This window comes from Nesoenas mayeri (assembly GCF_963082525.1).
Source record: "Nesoenas mayeri genome assembly, chromosome: Z".
Taxonomy (NCBI): domain Eukaryota; kingdom Metazoa; phylum Chordata; class Aves; order Columbiformes; family Columbidae; genus Nesoenas; species Nesoenas mayeri.
Window position 1 is genome coordinate 4,520,738 of NC_137542.1, and position 20,094 is coordinate 4,540,831.

Genomic DNA, 20,094 nt, shown 5'->3' on the forward strand with positions numbered 1-20,094 from the left:
CCCCTCCCCTCCCCTTGCCTCCCCTCCCCTCCCCTCCCCTCCCCTCCCCTCCCCTCCCCTCCCCTCCCCTCCCCTCCCCTCCCCTCCTCTCTCCTCTCCTCTCCTCTCCTCTCCTCTCCTCTCCTCTCCTCTCCTCTCCTCTCCTCTCCTCTCCCTAAATAATCCTCATTGGCCTTTTAAAGGAGCAGAGAGAACAACACGATCTAATTGCAAAAAGCAAACATTTTGGAATCTTTCCCTCATTATGGGCCAGATAATCCTTTTTGATTGTTGCCATGGAAAGGTGATAATAACCGCAAAATTATTAAATGGCTGAAAATGTGTTGGTACTCAGAGTCTGGCTTATCTGATGTTATCTTCTATTGCCTTCTGTTTTTTTGGTTTTTTTTTCCACTTGTAATTTTTATGTGCATGAAGAAAAATTGAGAATTGAGATGGGACCAGAGATGAAAGAGACGTGTTATGAGTCAAAATGATGCTGTTGGCTCGTGACAGGAGAAATATACAGGGAGTATCCCAATAATATTTTTCATAGTTTAATATTCTGGCTGGCAAGTATTCTTGGAGGGACTGAAAAAAATGACCAGGTGCAAGTACGGTGAGATGGCAGCGTGACTGTGCTGGCACAGGAGGAATAGTTAATCTGGTAGGGAGTAGCCATGCAGAGCCACTTCCGTCCATAAAGTACTGAGAACTTCTTAATTAAGATAGTCTGTGTTTATTATCCTGTGTTTCCCAACTCCTCCATCATGAAAACAAACGTTGAACAAATTTGGTTTTATGCCTGCTGCGTAAATCCAGAAGGAAGGCTTGGGTTACGTCTGGATATTTGCCGTCATCTAGCTTCTTTTTTTTTTTAGGAAATAAAATTCCTGTCTTATTGTAATTGTTGGGGGAAAACAAACAAACAAACAAACAAACCTTAAATGAGAGTGTGCGGTACCAATGCAGGTGGGAGTGAGTCACTCGTCTGTCGCAGTAAACCCGAGTCACTGCCCAGGCTTTGTTACAAGTTTCTGTATTTGGCCAGGTATTGGGTTTATTTGCACTAAATACATGATTAGTTACACTAACAAACATCTTGTTTTCTCCCTGGGCTAAGTTATTTTCCTTTCATTACTTTTATTTCTATATCAACCCAGTGATGTTGATTAATTTTTTTCTACTTTATTTTGATAAACAGACAAAAATCAAGGCATGGGTAATTATGGAAAATGCTGTATTTCTGTACATTTTGAAAGAAAAAAAGGATTTATATTGCGCACTGAAAAGGAGTTCTTCTTGAGTTTATTCTCAATTGAATAAACATCCTATTTACTACTTATGTTAATTAATTCATCAGGCTGTGGCTTGTAGATACCCACCTAAGGAATCACTAGCATGTCAGCCTTTTTGCGTTAATTTTTTAATGCCTTTGGCCATGAAGTTGGAAGTAACAACAGGCTTATAAGGCTATCATATACAATCAGCACTTCCTGAATGTAGTAGTAACAGTGATAATTTTTTGTCATTTAATGTAAAAATATATGCCATTAATATTTATCATTGTTGTAAAAAGTCTCACAAGAGTATCATTGTTAATCAACAAGTTTCAGGAGAGCTCCACAAACTCTGCAGTCAGATTTTTAGTCTCATGAATAAGCAATAAAAACAGTCACTGGCTTCTTAGTACATTTCATATTTAGAAACTAAAATTATTATAACTTCTTCCAGTAATTCCAGGAAAGCCCTGGAGGAGAAAATGTTATTTCACACCTACTACCTCCTGCCTTGACGATGAGAAGTGACAATGTCTCTTTCACTGTAATGTGTACCCCTGGTTGCTGGCGGCTTGATGGTATGACCTGTGCACGGGACTTTGTCCTTTGTGTCCCTGCTGAACACCAGGCAGCAGCAGACACAGAAACAGTCACTGAATGCAGGATACTTCACTGGCATTGCACTTCTGACAATGAAACCTACCAAATTTACTTCATGCTCACTTTTGTTTATTTATAGCAAGTTTCAAGAAAATAAAAGATGTAGTGGATTGCAATATTCTCTGGCTTTGATCTGTCATTATTCAAGATACTTTCTATTGTGATACCTTGTAGGTTGCTGTCAATAATTAAGCTTTTTTGGACAATGTTGTTAGGCTTGCTTGGCGGCTAATGCAAGGAAAACATTCATATTGCACTGTCTTCCTTTCAATCACCTGCCATGGTATATGTATAAAGAAGAAGAGGGTTGCAAAATGCTGAAATTGTTGTTTGAAGTGACTTGTCTTGAACTGTGTGCAATATCCTGATACTTTAAATGCAGCTTTCATGACCTGAATTGCTTTATTTCTGAATAACATAGCAGGGGACTTTAACAAATACCTTTCTCTAAGGTAATAAATGTCTGCTCACTTTTAGGTTTTTTAGTATAACGCAAATACAAATAGAGAAAAACTATTTTTTATGGATTTCTCCAAATTGTTATCCATGCATATTATGTGTTTGATTTAAGCAAGACTAGCAAGAGCCATTGGCAGCAATTTCTCACTCAGTAACCTAGCAATCAGGCATGATACTGAGACAAAAGTGGTTTGCCACTAGAACACACTGAAGGGCTCAAAAGTTTCTAGACACTTCTTAAAATAATAGTTTTAAACTACTTAGCAAGGAAATTTTAACAGATAAGTAACTAGTGGAAAATCATAAAAGCCTGTACAGAAATTGAAAAGGAAATACTACCAAATTCAAATAAAAATAAATATGGCCAAGAAAACAAGAACTAATAAGAAAATTATGAGAAATAGGAAATATGGTTTAAACATTCCTAGATTAAAAATAAATGAGACAATAAATTAAAAATCAAACAAAATCCTAGGAAATTGTCGTAAAAATTGGGTTGGTGATACAACATAATTATGCAATGGAGAAAACAATTCAAATACTGCTTCTGTTGACAATATCAAACAGGAATAAAGCCATCAAATACTGGAATTGTTTTGAACTTGCACAAAGCTGATGCAAGTAGCATTTGGATTTAAACTGATTCTGCTGATCTCGTTAGAAGTTGTTGTATAACAGCTCCTGATGTAGACATCCTGAGCACCAGACGTCTGATCCAGCTTTTTTTGGAAGAGTTTTGCTTTTAACTTCCCTAGGAGATTTATTAGGCCTTAAACCTGCAGGAATGCCAAGTGTTATGTAAACAATGCTTTTATCATTCAGAATGTTCAGCACTGCCGTGTGTTATGTACTCCTTCTCTTTGCCAGAAATGAGGACGTGTAATCAGGGGGAGCATTGCCTGTGCCTGGCTACAGGGCTTGCACACAACAGTGGCTCTGATGAGGAGCAAACCTAATTTAGAGGCAGGATAATGTCCTACTGCCATGGCAGCAAATAACTGAGGATGTAATTGCCTCATGGTGGGCAGTGGTCTGGGCATCTTTGTTTATAAATCAATCAATCAATCAATCAATCAATCAGGAAGTTATTTTAAGGTCAAGATCAAAACAAAGAAATGGCAGCAGTTAACCCAGTATGATTGTGGTCTGTTGAATGGGTCCCTAGGCAATTAAGAGGCATGCACGAGGGTAGTGACAATAAGTTTTGTTTGGGGAGGGATAAATACCTTAAAAAAAAAAAAACAAAAAAAACTAACTGTTCTTAGGGAAAAAAATAATTACAAAAAAGAAATCAAAAGTTCCAGTGACAAATACACAACTGCAACTTGCACAAAATAACGAGTGATTCCTTTAATGAGGCCCACAAATAGAGGGGAAAGGAAAGGAATTCCCTAATGAGCCTCCAGGTTGTTGTTAATAGCTTCATTTGAGAAGATACACGTTGAATTTCAGACTCCACTGTTATATTCTATTTATCAGTCTTTTTTATTATAGTCATTTTGTTTGTCAAGATCAAGCAGTAGCAATCTATTTGTGTACCCACAATAACTCTTTTATATTTCCTGTTGGTGAGTAACGAGGCTTCTCTAATCACCTGTTTGTGCTGTAACTACTGTGTCCTTTGTTGTTGCCATAAATTACTGGATACCATTGGCAAACGATAAAAAATAATATTTGTGAGTTAGAGCATGGAACTGGAGTCAGGAAATGATCTGCATTTTGTGTTTGGAGAAAGAGAAAAAGAAAACGGATGAAGTTAATTGTATTACCGGAGTAATAAGTTGACATGGAAGGACAGGAAAAAGTAGACCGGTGGTGATCTTGCCCTGCTGTGTGGATCTCTCCAGTCACTGTGGATCAGCAAAATAAGCTGCATTCAGTCCCCTGGAGTTTTACTCTTGTATATAAAAAATTAATTCAGTCCTCCAAAGTGTATACTTTTACACTTAAAGCTTTGTACTCTTATGTGCTTTATCTGCGTATTTTCTGTAGGTGTTCAGACAGAAGAATTTATGGTGAACTGAAAGAGACTATTTTTAGGTACCTTCTATATTATAGACACGGCATGTGAGAAAAAGCAGCTGTTTTCATTAGAAGGCAAGTTTTATTTCTCAGGAGAATTCCATTAAACATTTTTGTGTAGGCAACACAAAATTTGATTTGTTGAAACTGGAAGGCTTTGTAGATGTGTAATTCTTCAATTTTAATTAGGAAGTATTTTATTATCAATATCAGAAACCCACGTTTCACAACAAAATGTACTGATTTTCTTTTAAAATCATCTTTCAGATTAATCTTTTTTTGTAGAAACGGATTCGATAAGAACGACCATTTGAATTCCCAACTGCTATAGTTACCATAAATAATTACTGGGAACTGAATAATAAACTCAAACACATTTGTGAATTTTATATTTGAAAATGTTAAAGCCCCTCAAGCTCTTTCAAATAATGGTATTTCTGTATTTTTGCAGTTTAAAAACACTTCAGAGGTGAAAGAAATCTAGAAATACCATCCATACCCTTAGAAATTAAACTAGTTCTCTCAATCTGAATTATTATTTTCCTGCTATATCTGTTTCCTGTGCTACAACAATCCAATGACTTGAGAAGCCTTCCACGGTAGTATGGTAGTCCTTTGTTTTAAAAAGCAATACATTGAATCTACTTTTACCTCAGACTTATTTGAGAATTAAATTCATAATTATTTCATCTTTTCAACTTGAAGTTCTCTGAGGTTTTATGGAGCAAAGTGAATTTTCCATTTTTTTTTTTTTTTTTTCCATGAGAAACTGTACTCATACAAAGTCTTCTGAGAGAAGATATTCATGTCCATAAGTGTTTTCCATGCTGGATCCTTTATTTGTTTCTGAAGATGGTAGTGATCTAGAATTTTGTTTTGCATACTTTACATGTAGACTTTTATGCACTTTAAATGCATATGTATATGTGTTTATATATGTAACATATGTGTTGTATTGGTCTAGTGTTATTTTCCTTAAAATAGGGTTCTTTAACTGGTATGCATGCATATGAGCCAAATTCTGCACACAGAGACAAGATATAATAATTGATTTTATTACAGAGTTGTACAAGTCTGGACACTAGCTCAGTCTAGCATCCTAGCAATATGAAAGTCTCAATCGTTTATACAAAACCCTGCCAGTATATACATGTCCCCATGCAGGGCTGATAGGCTACAATATTTGCGTACAAGTTATATAGCACTATTCCTACTGTGTATGCTCAGTGAGTAGGGGTCTTCTCCTGAAGGTGGGTAGCCTTTGATGAGGAGGTGGGGTTTTTTGCATTAAAATGGTGTTATTATGAGCAAAGTTCACTTTAAGCACATTGATTAAATTGGGCAATAATCACTAGATACTCAATAAACTCAATGGTTGAATTCTCAATTCCAGGATAGGTTTTGTTCTATAATTGAAAGCTAGTCACTGCTAGACATCTCATCTTTTATTAGTCCGATATAAACTTTCTGGTAGGTCTCATGGTCAGGTCTTTTTGCCTATCTAGCAACAGTGCTAGCACCATACAAGTTCATTTATAAACCTTGTTCTTACTCTGAAAAAAAAAATAGTTTATGTTGTGGCACCTCAGGTTTACAAATAGTAAGAGTCTGGAAAGTGGAAAAAGGCATTGATGAACAATGACAAAGGCTTAGAATTTGAATTGCACCTATTAAAATGTAATCACCTCCCTCACTTTTTTCCTCTATGTTTGGTGAAAAAAACACATTAATTTGTATGGTTTTTACATATTGTATTTATTAATTATACATATATTTATGAGATTTAGTATTTTTTTCTCCTTCTTAGTATTTTTTCCTTTCTTTGATCTTTACATTCTGCCCGGACCTGTGCTATACATGCAGACTCAGGACTCTATTGTGCCAAAGAACAGCAGTTGCATTTCAAGCAGTACGTTGTGGACATCCTGTACATAATTAACCATGTTAACATTATCTGGATGCAGTTAATAAAGCAAACCTGCAGATAAACCAAAAAACCATAGCAAACAAGTTAGGCAAACCGGGCTCTTTCTTTTTTTTCTACTAATTAAGCCAGAGTAGGAGACCAGGTTTATCTTCAGGTCCTCTCAAGACATGCCATTGAATCTGGGATGTATCTGGGATGTTGAAGGGCAGGTTAATCATTTGACCTTGAGACTAGAAGCAACTAGTTCTGTTCTCCAGATCAGCTATTTTGGCTGTCTTGGCTGTCTTGCAATGCCATACAACAAATCAGTTGTTATAGGAACATGTGTCTAGGTTCAGAAGCTGAAACAAAACAGTTATTTAGCTTAATATTCAAGGATCTATATGTATCATTATTAAAATAGCAGTTAAGGTCCCCAAAAACATCACATATCCATGGTGTGCTAAAAGCATCACATCCTCAGCCATTCCATTAGTGAATATGTTCCATTTATACCTTTTTTTTTCCTCATAATTTTCCAATTACTATTCCTATTTCTTTATTTCCAAATGATTCTTCATACCAAGTAACAAGTGCACTCAAGCCTGCCGCCCATCTTTGTTTAGGTTTGGTTAACAAATTACGCTAGAAAAATAAAAGTAAATTAAAAAAACACCACCAAGTACACAGTACTTTAGTGCAGAGTGGCCACAGCGAAACAAAGTTTTGACATACACAAACTCTTTTCTTGCTTAACATTCCTGTAAACCATCGTATAGTAAAGTGGCTTTTAAAGTCTGAGGCAGTCCTTGCAGCATGGCTTTGAGTGTTTGGATGGCCACGTTGAAAGAAAAGCTGTGGAGAGCTGCAGAGCAGATGGGGTAAGTGGTTGGTTAAGGTCAGGGCTGTGCTGTATGAGTGAATATGGAGCAGATGTCTGTGAAACAACTGTGGCCAACAAGTGGTTTTACGTAATCCAATTTACCACCTTAGCTAAAAGTCCTTGTTTTCCGTGTCTTTGTATCACATGCTGCTGCATGGAATAAGTGCTCTCAGAGGTTCACGCTCAGTTCTTGTCTGATGCCTTGAGTTAAAATGCACCTGACAGCATGTTGTTTCATCTAATTTTATATTGTATTTGGGGAAAAACTAGGGCTAGAAGAAACCTCTGTTACGAGTAACAGTACGCCATACAATCTATACAGGAGTCTTTATATGTACAAAACTTTCAGATTTTATTATATTTCTGAACAAATTTTAAAAGATATGGTGAAAATTGCATCTGTTCATCTTTCCAGTGACTGCTAGCAAAAACTACTGGCAATTACAGAAACATGGCGGGACAGCTCACATGACTGGAATGTGGTCATGGATGGCTGTGCCCTTTTCAGGAAAGACAGGCCAGCCAGGCGTGGTGGTGGAGTTGCTCTCTGTGTGAGAGAACAACTACAATGTACTAAATTCTGCCCAGGAGTGGAGGAGGAGCAAGTTGAGAGTGTGTGGGTCAGAATTAAGGTGCAGGCTGGCAGGGGTGACACTGTTGTGGGCATCTGTTACAGGCCACCAGATCAGGCTGAGGAAGTTGATGAGGCCTTCTATGGGCAGCTGAGAGTGGCCTCGCAGTCACAGGCCCTGGTTGTTGTGGGTGATTTTAACTTCCCTGATGTCTGCTGGAAGGACCATTCAGCCAGCCAGCCACAGTCCAGGAGGTTCCTCCAGTGCACTGATGAGAACTTCCTCATGCAGATGGTGGAGGAGCCGACTAGGAGAGGTGCACTGCTGGATCTCATCCTCACTAACAAGGAGGGTCTGGTCGAAGCAGTAAAGGTTGAGGGCTGCCTGGGTTGCAGTGACCACGAGATGGTGGAGTTCAGCATCTTGTGTGGCAGGAACAGAATAGCAAGTAGAATTGCAACCCTGGACTTTAGCAGGGCTAACTTTGGCCTTTTCAAGCAATTGCTGGGGGAAATCCCATGGGCAAGATTGCTTGAAGGAAAAGGGGCCCAAGAGAGCTGGGTTGCATTCTGAGATTGGTTCTTCCACGCTCAGGATCAGAGCATCCCTACACGTAGGAAGTCAAGGAAGGGAGCCAGGAGGCCTGCGTAGTTGAATAGGGATCTGTTGGGTATGCTCAAGCAGAAGAGGAGAGTTTACAGGTCATGGAAGCAGGGACTGGCCACTTGGGAAGAATATAAGGCTGCTGTTAGAGGATGTAGGAAGGCAGCTAGGATAGCCAAGGCCTCCTTAGAATTACAGCTGGCGAGAGGGGTCTAGGACAGTAAAAAGAACTTTTTCAAATACATAGCAGATAAAACTAATACCAGAGGCAATGTAGGCCCACTGAGGAATGGGGTGGGTGCCCTGGTGGCAGAAGATACAGAGAAGGCAGAATTACTGAATGCCTTCTTTGTCTCTGTCTACTCTGCCGGAGGCTGTCCTGGGGAGCCCTGTACCACTGAGACCCCGGATGAAGCCAGGTCAATGGAGGAGTTTGCTTTAGTTGAGGAGGACTGGGTTAAGGAGCAACTAAATAGTCTGGACATCCGTAAATCCATGGGTCCAGATGGGATGCATCTGCAGGTGCTGAGGGAGCTGGCTGAAGTCATTGCTGGACCGCTCTCCATCATCTTTGCAAAGTCTTGGGAAACGGGAGAGGTGCCCGAGGATTGGAGGAAAGCAAATGTCACTCCAGACTTCAAAAAGGGCAAGAAGGAGGACCCGGGTAATTATAGACTGGTCAGCCTCACTTCCGTCCCTGGGAAAGTAATGGAACAGCTTATCCTTGGTGCCATCTCCAGGCATATCAAGGGTAAGAGGGTTATTAGGGGCACTCACCATGGCTTTACCAAGGGTAGGTCATGCTTGACCAACTTCATAGCCTTTTATGAGAATGTAACAAGGTGGATGGATGATGGCAGAGCGGTGGATGTGGTCTAGCTTGACTTCAGTAAAGCCTTTGACACAGTCTCCCACAGCATCCTCACAGCTAAGTTGAGGAGGTGTGGTCTAGACAATAGAGCAGTGAGGTGGGTTGCAAACTGGCTTAAGGAGAGAAGTCAGAGAGTGGTAGTCAATGGTGTGGAGTCCAGTTCGAGGCCAGTACCTAGTGGAGTGCCTCAGGGGTCAGTACTGGGGCCAGTATTATTCAATATATTCATTAACGATTTGGACGAGGGAATTGAGTGTACTATCAGCAAGTTTCCTGATGACACCAAGCTGGGAGGAGTGGCTGACGCGCCAGAAGGCTGTGCTGCCATCCAGTGAGACCTGGACAGCCTGGAGAGCTGGATGGGGAATAACCTAATGAAATTTAACAAGGGAAAGTGTAGAGTCCTACATCTGGGCAGGAACAACCCCAGGTTCCAGTATAGGCTGGGAAATTGCGTATTAGAGAGCAGTGTAGGGGAAAGGGACCTGGGGGTCCTGGTGGACAACAGGATGACCATGAGCCAGCACTGTGCCCTTGTGGCTAGGAAGGCCAATGGCATCCTGGGGTGTATTAGAAGATGGGTGGTTAGTAGATCGAGAGAGGTTCTCCTTCCCCTCTACTCTGCCCTGGTGAGACCACATCTAGAATATTGTGTCCAGTTCTGGGCCCCTCAGTTCGAGAAGGACAGGGAACTGCTGGAGAGGGTCCAGCGTAGGGCAACAAAGATGATTAAGGGAGTGGAGCACCTCCCTTATGAAGAAAGGCTGAGTGAGCTGTGTTTCCTTAGTTTGGAGGAGACTGAGGGGTGACCTTATTAATGTTTATAAATATATAAAGGGTGAGTGCCACGAGGACAGATCCAGGCTCTTCTCGGTGGCAAACAATGATAGGACAAGGGGTAATGGGATCAAGCTAGAACACAAGAGGTTCCACTTAAATTTGAGAAGAAACTTCTTCTCAGTAAGGGTGACAGAGCACTGGAACAGGCTGCCCAGGGTGGTTGTGGAGTCTCCTTCTCTGGAGACGTTCAAAACCCGCCTGGACATGTTCCTGTGCGACCTTACCTAGGCGTTCCTGCTCCAGCAGGGGGATTGGACTAGATGATCTTTTGAGGTCCCTTCCAATCCCAAACATACTGTAATACTGTGATACTGGAAGAGTCTGCGTTGTTCACCCAGAGAGCTTACATGTTACTGCCAGCTGCATTGTCCAAAATAAACAGAATCACCTCTTTATCATAGCTGACAGCTGTAATACCCTTATTATTTCATATCTTTCACAGGAGGGACACAGATATTCATTACCTAGTTATTATTCTGACTGTGATCAGCAACATCACCTTCCTGTAAAGTCAGAAAGAAAATGATGAAAAGCTGCAATATAGTTGTTTCTCTTTAGGTGACGTCTTTTTTGATGGTGACAGAACTTTCACGGCGATAGATTTAAATATCCGTGTGGCCAAAAAATGCATGAAATTAATGAAGAAAGATCAGCTAATTATAATAATGGAAACTTACAGCTTTATTCTCTTTAGCCGCAGGGCTTGGTATAATAGAGGAGCTCAGTGTAGAAAAAGTTCATGTAGGAAAGAGCGTTGAGTGCCAGTATGCCTGTTAAAATGGTCATCTAGCGTGTCAGTGGGCTTTGGAAGTGCCCACTTCATTGTCTCCATACAACATGGTCACTCTTCTTCTGCATGCAGAAGCGTTTCGATGGCTATGAGCTGGATCCATTCCCCAAGGATGCTGGATTAGAAGTTGTACTCAAGTACAGACCATAATGGTTACTCAAGGGTCTGAGCCAATGACTGGTCATTTGGGCACCTTCAAATCACGTGGAGGGAACTGATTAAATCTGAAGCAGAATCCGCAGGTTTCATCTAATGCAGATACAGAAGCCTGGGCGCTGTGTGCTCTGAATTACTGATCTGCTAGCATTGTGCCAGGCTGTTTTCTAATTTAAGCATAGCCAATGTTGACAGCTTCACATGGCGTATTTTCAGACATGTTTTGCAGTTTGGAATATTACTTGAAAGCAAAAAATATTCCTTCATTTTCCGTATGCGTTCTGAAACTGTTGCTATAGGTAAATGTGTGTGTATTTTTTCATAAATGTGTTTATTTTTGTATATATGTAGACATATATTTGTGGGATGCACTTGGAACTTTAACAATTTTTCAAAATTTTGAAAAGTGAATTATAAATTTTGCATATTCTATATTTTAGATACTTAACTTGAGCTATCAGATGCTGCCCATTTCTTCAATAACAGTGACAAGATTGTGTCCAATATGACCAAATTAGGTATTTAAAAGCAGATATCCAAAATCAGAAGTAAGTAGAGATTGAAGGATACTTTTCAAAGTATAATGAGAATATGCTTCAAGTTCATATTATTTTAAGGTATTTAATTTTGATGAAGATAGGAGGATATAATAAAAAGTAATTAGACTTTTAAAAACTGTTAATGACAACTTTTTAATTGCTCAGCTTTCAGATTTGGATTTACTTAAGATAGGAAAAGATAAACTCACAAGTGCTGAGATTAATAATTGCCTAGCAACTGGTGCATGAGTATATCTAATACAGGGCGAAAAAAAAGGAAAACTTTCATTTCCATTTATATAAAGTATTTATAAGTATGGAGCTAAATATACATTTGTGTGTATATGTGTGCATTTTGGAGCTTCCAAATTGCTAACCTCGAAAGTTGTGGAGCATAAAAAAGAAGAACCTGAAAAGTAAATACTGAGATGTAAAGACTGAATGAAAACTGTGAATAATTATTTAAAAGTGATAATTTCACAGTAAATGTTTGGGTTTTTTTGTTTTTGTTTTGTTTGTTTGTTTGTTTGTTGTTTTGTTTTGGTTTTGTTTGTTTGTTTGTTTGTTTGTTATAACCATCTTGCTTCACTGATGAAGTGAAAGTAGAAACTGGAAAGATAATTGTCAAGACTGTGTGTTCCTGAATGCTCAGTCCATAAGGAAGAGTATGAGGGAAGATGTTACCTGTCTAAAGAAGGTCATAAAGATGACTGTTTATTTTAAAGGACACCCTTTGGACTGTGCTGCTGATTTGACTGGGCACATGGATTTTTCTCTTCATGGAAAGCAAGGGATGGGCAAGAGAGAAGCTGCTCTGAGTCTGAATTGTTTCCTGATCAGGAGGTTGAGGCATTTCCATAGGCCTGGGAACAATTAATACTTTCAGGAAGAGCAAATTATCTCAATTAGGCTCCAGGTAGGTTAAGTCACATATGGAATCTAGATGCCTATGTTAACCATCTGATCATCATGGATATAGAAGCTATAGAAGTGAAGAAGCCTGCAGTAGTTTCTAGCAAGAAATGTGAATATTTTGTTAACTGAGAAATTGCAAGTTAACACACTGCTAAAAGTATGATGATAAGCTTTAAAAACAAAGGACAAGTGACTGGAAATGAAAATGTATTCCTGTCATGACTTGATACCTCTCTGAAAGTTTTAATTGTGCAAAACAACTTAATGGAGAGACAGTTTAGCTTAAGTGCCTTGTACAGAAAGTCTCAATTTAAGCCCTTATTCTTTCTCTTCGCATAAACTTCTCTCACCTCACAGATCTGAATGGATGCAGAGATTCAGGTTGATTCACCTGAGTGTCAGTGAGCAGCAAATAATTGTATAAACATGACTGATCTGAATGACAGCTGAAATTAAATGAGTATGTGCAAGGAGCGCCTAAGTAATTTCTGCCAGCTCTGTTGAGCATGCAGAGAGAAAAGATGTTGTGGAAGGTTGTACTGATAGGGATTAGGGCATCTTCATTAAAGGCTTTTATCATCTATCTCCCTGCTTTTGTAGGAAGAGTCATTGCTGTTAGCTGGGGTACAACTGGTACCATCCGCTGATGAGTTTGAAGGAATATCTTTCTTTTCCTTTGATGAAACAATGTCTCAACTGATGACAGCTTTCCTTAAATCCTCATGACATTGTGTGCATGAAAATTTTCCCGCAAGTTGTACAAATACTCAGAAGTGCATTATATAACCATATTTCCCCTTTAATCACTTTTGATCCATTTTTTGCTAATAAAGATTTGAAGTGACAGGAATAGTTCATCTTTTTCCCTGCAGAGCTAGTTGGCATAGAAATGAACTCTCTGCAACCTATGAAAGAGAGAAGAGTACTTTTTAAGCTGTTTTCTGTTTCTACTTGTATTTCATATTGTCAAACATCAAATGCTTTAAAAGTCTGTAACATAGCAGGCTGAAGTACAGTGACCTACTGCTCTTTCACATTCAAATGAGTAAAGTAGCTCATACTGTATACCATTAGAAAGGGAGGAGATTATACTTTTTTAAGGCAGAAGGGGATTTATTATGATAGAAATTAATCTCTGCAGACATTACTTTGGGGCTCTATTCTAACCCTGAAAGTGGGGACACACTTTTGCAGTATTGTACTATTAGACTAAATCCAAAGCTTAAGTCAGCACTTCATCTTCACCCAGGATTAATGTTTCAGCCCAGTCCCAGAGTGGTATTTGAATGAGAATCCTCTGCTTAGAATAATCTGAGTTTCTTTTTGTAAGATTATGTCAGGTTTTCAAAAGTCTCTTGTTGCATCCCTTCACAGTACAGTAACAGAAAAAGTTAAATTTTAACAAATGTTTATACCTAGTTTACATGAGTATGTTGCAGTTCCCCTTCACTACTACAAGTTACATCTTAAGTGCATGCAGTCTGCCTCTTGATCGCAGAGACTTTCAGAAGCAGCAACTACCTCAGCATTCATGACATCTGTTATAAAATAATTAATTATTCTGAGATTCATGTTCCCCTCTAAGTTTTGCCATCCAATTCACATGTAGACATTTAGAGATTATGATATCAGTTTATTTGTTTTCTAAAACCATTTAAACAACCTGCCACTAATATGCTAGTTAGAAAGTTAGCCGAACCTTCTACCTAAATAGTAAGCAAGTCAGCCTAGAAAACAAGCAGAAGGGCATAGATGAGCTGTTGTTATCTAGAAACTTTAACTTACTTTTCAAATAAGAAGGGATATAAGTTAATTATCCAACTGTCTTTTTACACTAGAATAAAACAAATTATCATCTGCCTCACTATTAAATAAAAAAAAAAAAAAAAGGCAAAAAAAAAAAAGCTTACAAATTTCTTAAAACAACTGCAGACCTCATCTGTTTTCATGTTCACTCTTTGCATCTCTGCACAGGTGTGTCTTCAATATGATTTATGGTTCTACTTCTCAGTCGTGGTTCAGCTGTGGAGAAATAGATTTGAACTTGGACACTGTACAGATGATTCTGTAAATCAGAAAGCTATTAAAACTCTTTTTCTGAAAATTGATTTTAACGTGAAACTGCTACTGGTAGCAAGTACTTTCTCAGTCTTCTTCTGAAGTATAGTTGCTCTTCTGAGTTTCAGAACTGCAGCTTACTTTTACTATCCATAGACCAAATGTCTATTGATTGGCTATTTTCTTGGCTGTTAATTCTTTGGTGCCACCTGGAGATTTCTTCTTTGTAACAAGTTCTATTCTCACAAAAGGAAATAGTTATTAATTTTATTTCTTTAGACAGAGCTTTTAAAATAAGCCATGTTTCATGTAGTAATATAAGAAATGTAATAAAAATATAGCTGCTCTTCTGGCTAGGACCAATGTTCCATCTCTTCCCACCAATGGTGAAACCAAACACTTGAGCTTTGAAACACCCATGATGTAACACGCCATTAAAGAGTGTGGTCCACCCTAACAACTTGTGTGTCTAACGCTCTGAACTCATATGTCACTACATTTGCAACTGTTTACGTGTAGATTTCACTGTGTCTTTTGTTTCAATGAGTATCAGTATCTCCTTAGACTCCTGCAGTATCAGGATGTTTACCTCAATATTAGCTTCCGTAAAATTCATCAATATGTAATGCATACTCAATGTGTTCATATTTATATTTAATACAAATTATATAAAAGAATAAACAGCATTGAATTTTTTGATGCACACTTTCTATTTCATGAAATATGCTCTGTTCTTAAATTATAGAAAAAAAATATTTCCAAACATCCACTTCTTTCCTTCTAGTTTTGAAATCTTGTGAAACTGCACAATTTTTTTGAAGAGTTGTTTTCTTTGTCATCAATTCATTGTCTTGAGCAAATATTTTTTACAGTAACATTTCAGCCAGAAATCATAACCATTGTCATTCTAGGTGTTATAAGATAGTTGAGGGAACTTGCATTTATTTCAGGCTAACAACTTTGTGCATGGGGACTGCATGGCTTCTCTCATGCCCAATTCAGGATGCTGTACCTTAGCGTTCCTATCACAGGAACTATATGTTAGAAAGTAAATAATTTTAGGTTGGAGTATTTTATTTTATTTAAAACATCAGTGAACTGCAAATTGATTTGTATATAGTAACGGTACCTGGCTGGTGTATGTGCTTTTACAACAAAGAGTGCTTTATGAAATAGTGTGTGTAGGTGGCTGTGGATGGTACTTTCCTGTTTGCATAGTGCATCTTCTTTCACCTTCATATCACAAAAATTGTTTTCATAAGCTCAGTGAATTTCTGTTCTTGCAAGGATTGATGGGCCATAACTATCATGGTGTGGCTGCATTAATTACACAGAGCAGCCAACTTCCCTTTTTCAGGTTGTCCTTTGCTGTCAAGCAAAGTATCACACTCTTCAGTCAAGAATCACATAACATTTAGTGGGGTTTTACAGGATCACAAAGTATGCAGTACAAAATTGTAAAGTTTGACAAAGACTAGATTTGTTATTTTTTACCCTGCTCTCCATCATTACCTAATTGTGGAAAGAAGCAATAGCTCTACATTCAGTGTTTTATTGAAAAGGATATGGCTTAAGAGTAGTTACATGAAGGTATGTCATAGAGCATGATGAATCTACAGAACAATTCCTCACCAAGTTCTTTTAATAAAAGAGATCCAAGTTCACTGACTCAGTTTTTTATTTTGGCTAAAAGCTGTCATAATCTTGAAAATCCACCTAATTGTTTCTAGAGAGCAAATATCTCACCATTTTGAGTTTTGCTGTATGATTTTTTTTTAATTTTTTTTTGAGTTCAGAGAAGTAGGAAGGCTTCTTAACTAAAATTCTGAGTATTTATGGATCTCCACTTTAAATTTATTATTTTTGTCTTGCCCTTATTTATTCTTAACCAAGGATTTTTTCCAAAGAAAAGATGGACGATTCACTCTGGGACTTATTTGACTTACAAATGTTCTGAAGAAATTAAAGATGTGAGGAAAACCAAAAATACATATATCTCCCAAGTTTAGTGTCCTCTAATCATGTAAATATTTTGTATGTGCCTCAATATAGTGTGGTCTAAGATAAGGTAGACTGCATTTCTACCTTACTTCTTCCGTATGAGTTCTTGTGTAAAAAGGAGAAAATATGAACGTGTATATAGATGCATATTTTATATATATATAAAAAGCTACATATATAACATGACTTCAAAGCAAGAGTTGCCTAAAAGGGTTACATGCAAAGTGGTCACGAGTTATGGCAATTTGGGGTGGGAGGAGATGCATGTGAGCATACACTCTGCTGGTTCTGTTTCACAGATCGTTGCACCAAATCATTGCTTGATGCAATGAGATTGTCTGACATTTTTCTGAGGATGAAGGAAAGGCAGCAACAGTTGTATTACATATTTTATATACAGTCTTGAGACAAACTTTAATGCCTGGCTAGCCACATAATGAAAAGTTCAGCTAGTCAGCCCTAGTAAAGAAAAAAACATGAATTATTTTTTTTATTTCACACCTGCATTCTTACTGGATCCCTTTCAGAACATTGTAATAGAAGTGCAATGTTAATTGCCTTTTGGTGGTGTTTCAAATAATGGAGCTCCTCTTAGAGTATTTGTTTAATTTACAGAAATTAGTCAAATTGCATAGTCTGTTGCACAAGCAGCAAATTACCTATTACTATGGAAAGTCAACAACACAGACGGCAGTGCTGTAAGGGTTGCTGTAAAATATATAGTTCTTCTTTTGGATTTATTTTACTCTTCCATTCACCGTGACTCTAAATTCTAAAACTGCTGTTGTGTTAAAAGTCGTATCATAGGCAACACAGTAATTTAATAATAACAAATCCTTTACTCAGTTGTGCCAAGACAAAGTGCACCCATATAAGCTTGTCTTATTAAGAGACTGGCCTTTAAAATCAAAGTCTGTTCATCAAATTCAGTAGAATGTAGAACAAATTTGATTTGAATACTTTAACATTAATGGTGTCTCAAGAGGCACAAAATATAAATTGAGGGGAATACTGTTAATTCAAAGGTGATATTTATTTTATTCTGCACAATTTCACAGACACTAAGTCATAAATAAGAGTACTGACATTTTACGTGAGTTTTACTAGTTTAATTATGCAAGTTTGCACAATATGGTATCTGGCTTGTGTCTGTGCAGTTGCTTATTTCTCTTGCTGCATTGTATTTGATGTTATGCCATGGTATTATTTTAACAATTATTGTTCAACGTATTGATATTACCTCTTCGCTTCTCCTTAGCATTGTGTAGTAAGATAAGCTAGATGTATTTTGTTATTGTTGTTGTAGCTTTTTATTTTTTTTTTTTTTTTGCCCTGTCCCATTTTCTTTAGAAGTGTGTTGTACTTGTTTTATTTCTGTGATGTGATATAATGACAATTAAAAATTTACAACAGTGACTGGCAGTAAAATTGAGGCTAGAGTGGTGGGTCAAAAGAGCACTTAGTGAAGTTATTTCCTGAACACAGAAATAAATGGCTGTTGTAGAGGACAGCATCTGCTTTATTAGTTCCAAACTGTAGGTTGGGTCACTTTACTGCAGATTGGAAAAGCCAACACAAATTTTTAGACAGAAGAAAACTACACGGTTACATATGCACACTTTAGTCATAGTAAGAGATTAAAGTTTCCAGAAACATAATGGAAAACTGGGAATGAATTCTGCTTGTCAGAAAATGTGAAACTTACAAACGGAAACTGTATTTTGTCTTTTTATCTTTCTTTTTTGTCTCTTGTATTGTGTAACTGAAATCAGAAGAACAATGAACCAGGAAACACAAAGTAAAAAAGTCTCCACTTATTTTAATCAGAATATCCATTTTAATTTGCATAATAAGTGTTCCTGCTCCAGATGGTATTTAGTTTATTAGTGTAATTAAATGTATGGGAACACAATTGTCAGAGCATTCAGTTAATAGTAGTTGTTATTTCACAATGAAATGCCTAAGCCCTGGTAAGTAAAAACAAGTATCCTTTGCTACCTTGCTACTCCAGTAATGTAAAAAGCACTGAAAATAAGAAGACTGGACTTATTTAGATTCAGTTAGGAAGACAGATAGTGTTTAGTTATTAGACAGATAATGTCTTCTGTCATTGACTCTTTTCAAATAGCTCTACTTCTCTGTCAACTGGACAATCTTCAAGACAAAACTGCTAATACGAAGTACGTAGACACATGACAGTTCCCTGTGGCATGAAGACAGCTTAGCGCTGACAGATTAAATTTTAAAATAACCCAGCAAACTAACCCACAACTGGAGTTCTTTGCAACTGATGCAGAGAATTCATAAATGCAGTTTTGTATATCGGCTAAATTTCTTAACTGATCATTAGATTGAAATTAACACACCAGGCACCTATCTGAAATCGATGTACCAGAAAGGCATGGAAAACAGTTTGACTTCCCTTTACCAGCACTATAGTCCAAACTGTATTAAAACATCAGTACTGCCTTTAGAATAATGTGGCAAAAGACTGGCAAGTTCTCAATTAAAAAAACCATATAAAATAATGTACTTATTTTTTAATAATTACCTATCTGCAGATGCTGCTTTAAGTTATATTTGCAAAAAATTTGCAAACAAAACTGTTCCACACAAATTATTTGTATTTGTAGAAATAATACTGAGCAATAAAGAACACAGAGCTATCTTATAAGATGAAGCTTGAGGTAAATAAAGAGTGCACATATATATATATATTTGATTATCTGATGAAAAAAAATATGAAATTGAGGCTGACTACAGTGTAGAGCACTCTATAATATTCCTTCCAGTTATCCCACTGGGAACAAGATGCAGTCCTGTATTTCCACAGAACTGTGATAGGGTGGGGTTCCTTAAGGTTGTGAAAACTGAGGAGTCACAAGACTTGAACAGACACTCTGTTGTCTCTTTTATATCTACTCCTGAAGATCACTTCACATGATATTGGATAGGAAATCACAAGAAAGTGTTGGAGACATGTTCAAGTTCCAAGCACATGTAGTAGTCCTGTGGTATGTCTTTCAGAGTTTATGTCTCACTGCTGTTTATCACCGTGATGCTAATTGACTGAATAGGGTGTCTTCAACGAAGAGCAATTGAAGGGCAAGCAACATCTGCTTGTTTAGCATCATTCAGGTAGACTAAAGCTACGCACTGTGCTAGTGCTTGCCCCATATCCCAGGAAGTTTTGATGCATAGCTGGTTCATGGCATAGCATAGTTTTGAAGTAAAACATAACTTTGCTTCTAATTGATTCTTTCTGATTCTGCAATTGAAATGAATTCTGGTAGAAGGTGACAGACTTCCCTGGGGCATGGAGGGGACTGTCAAGGACCCCTGAGGTCCTTTAGCCTCCTTCCCTGCCGTGGAATAGTTGGGTCACAAGTCATAGTGAAAGCCTCACTTTGAGGCATAGCATGAACATACAGCAGCTCTGGTCATACGGCTCCACATCAAAAATTATTGGTAGGGTGTAAACTTACCCTTAGAATTAAACTGCTCAAAACTCTTTATTGGTTTTAGTCTGTACTGGCAAACTTTATCCTGGAATCACATAT

General features: G+C 37.8%; 1 protein-coding gene across 1 annotated transcript in view; it reads left to right on the forward strand.

Moving 5' to 3' along the window:
* The window catches only part of EDIL3 (EGF like repeats and discoidin domains 3), a gene marked incomplete at both ends in the record, with an annotated part of 256,953 nt that overhangs the window by 51,012 nt on the left and 185,847 nt on the right, over positions 1-20,094 (forward strand). The gene's annotated exons all lie outside the window — the stretch shown is intronic.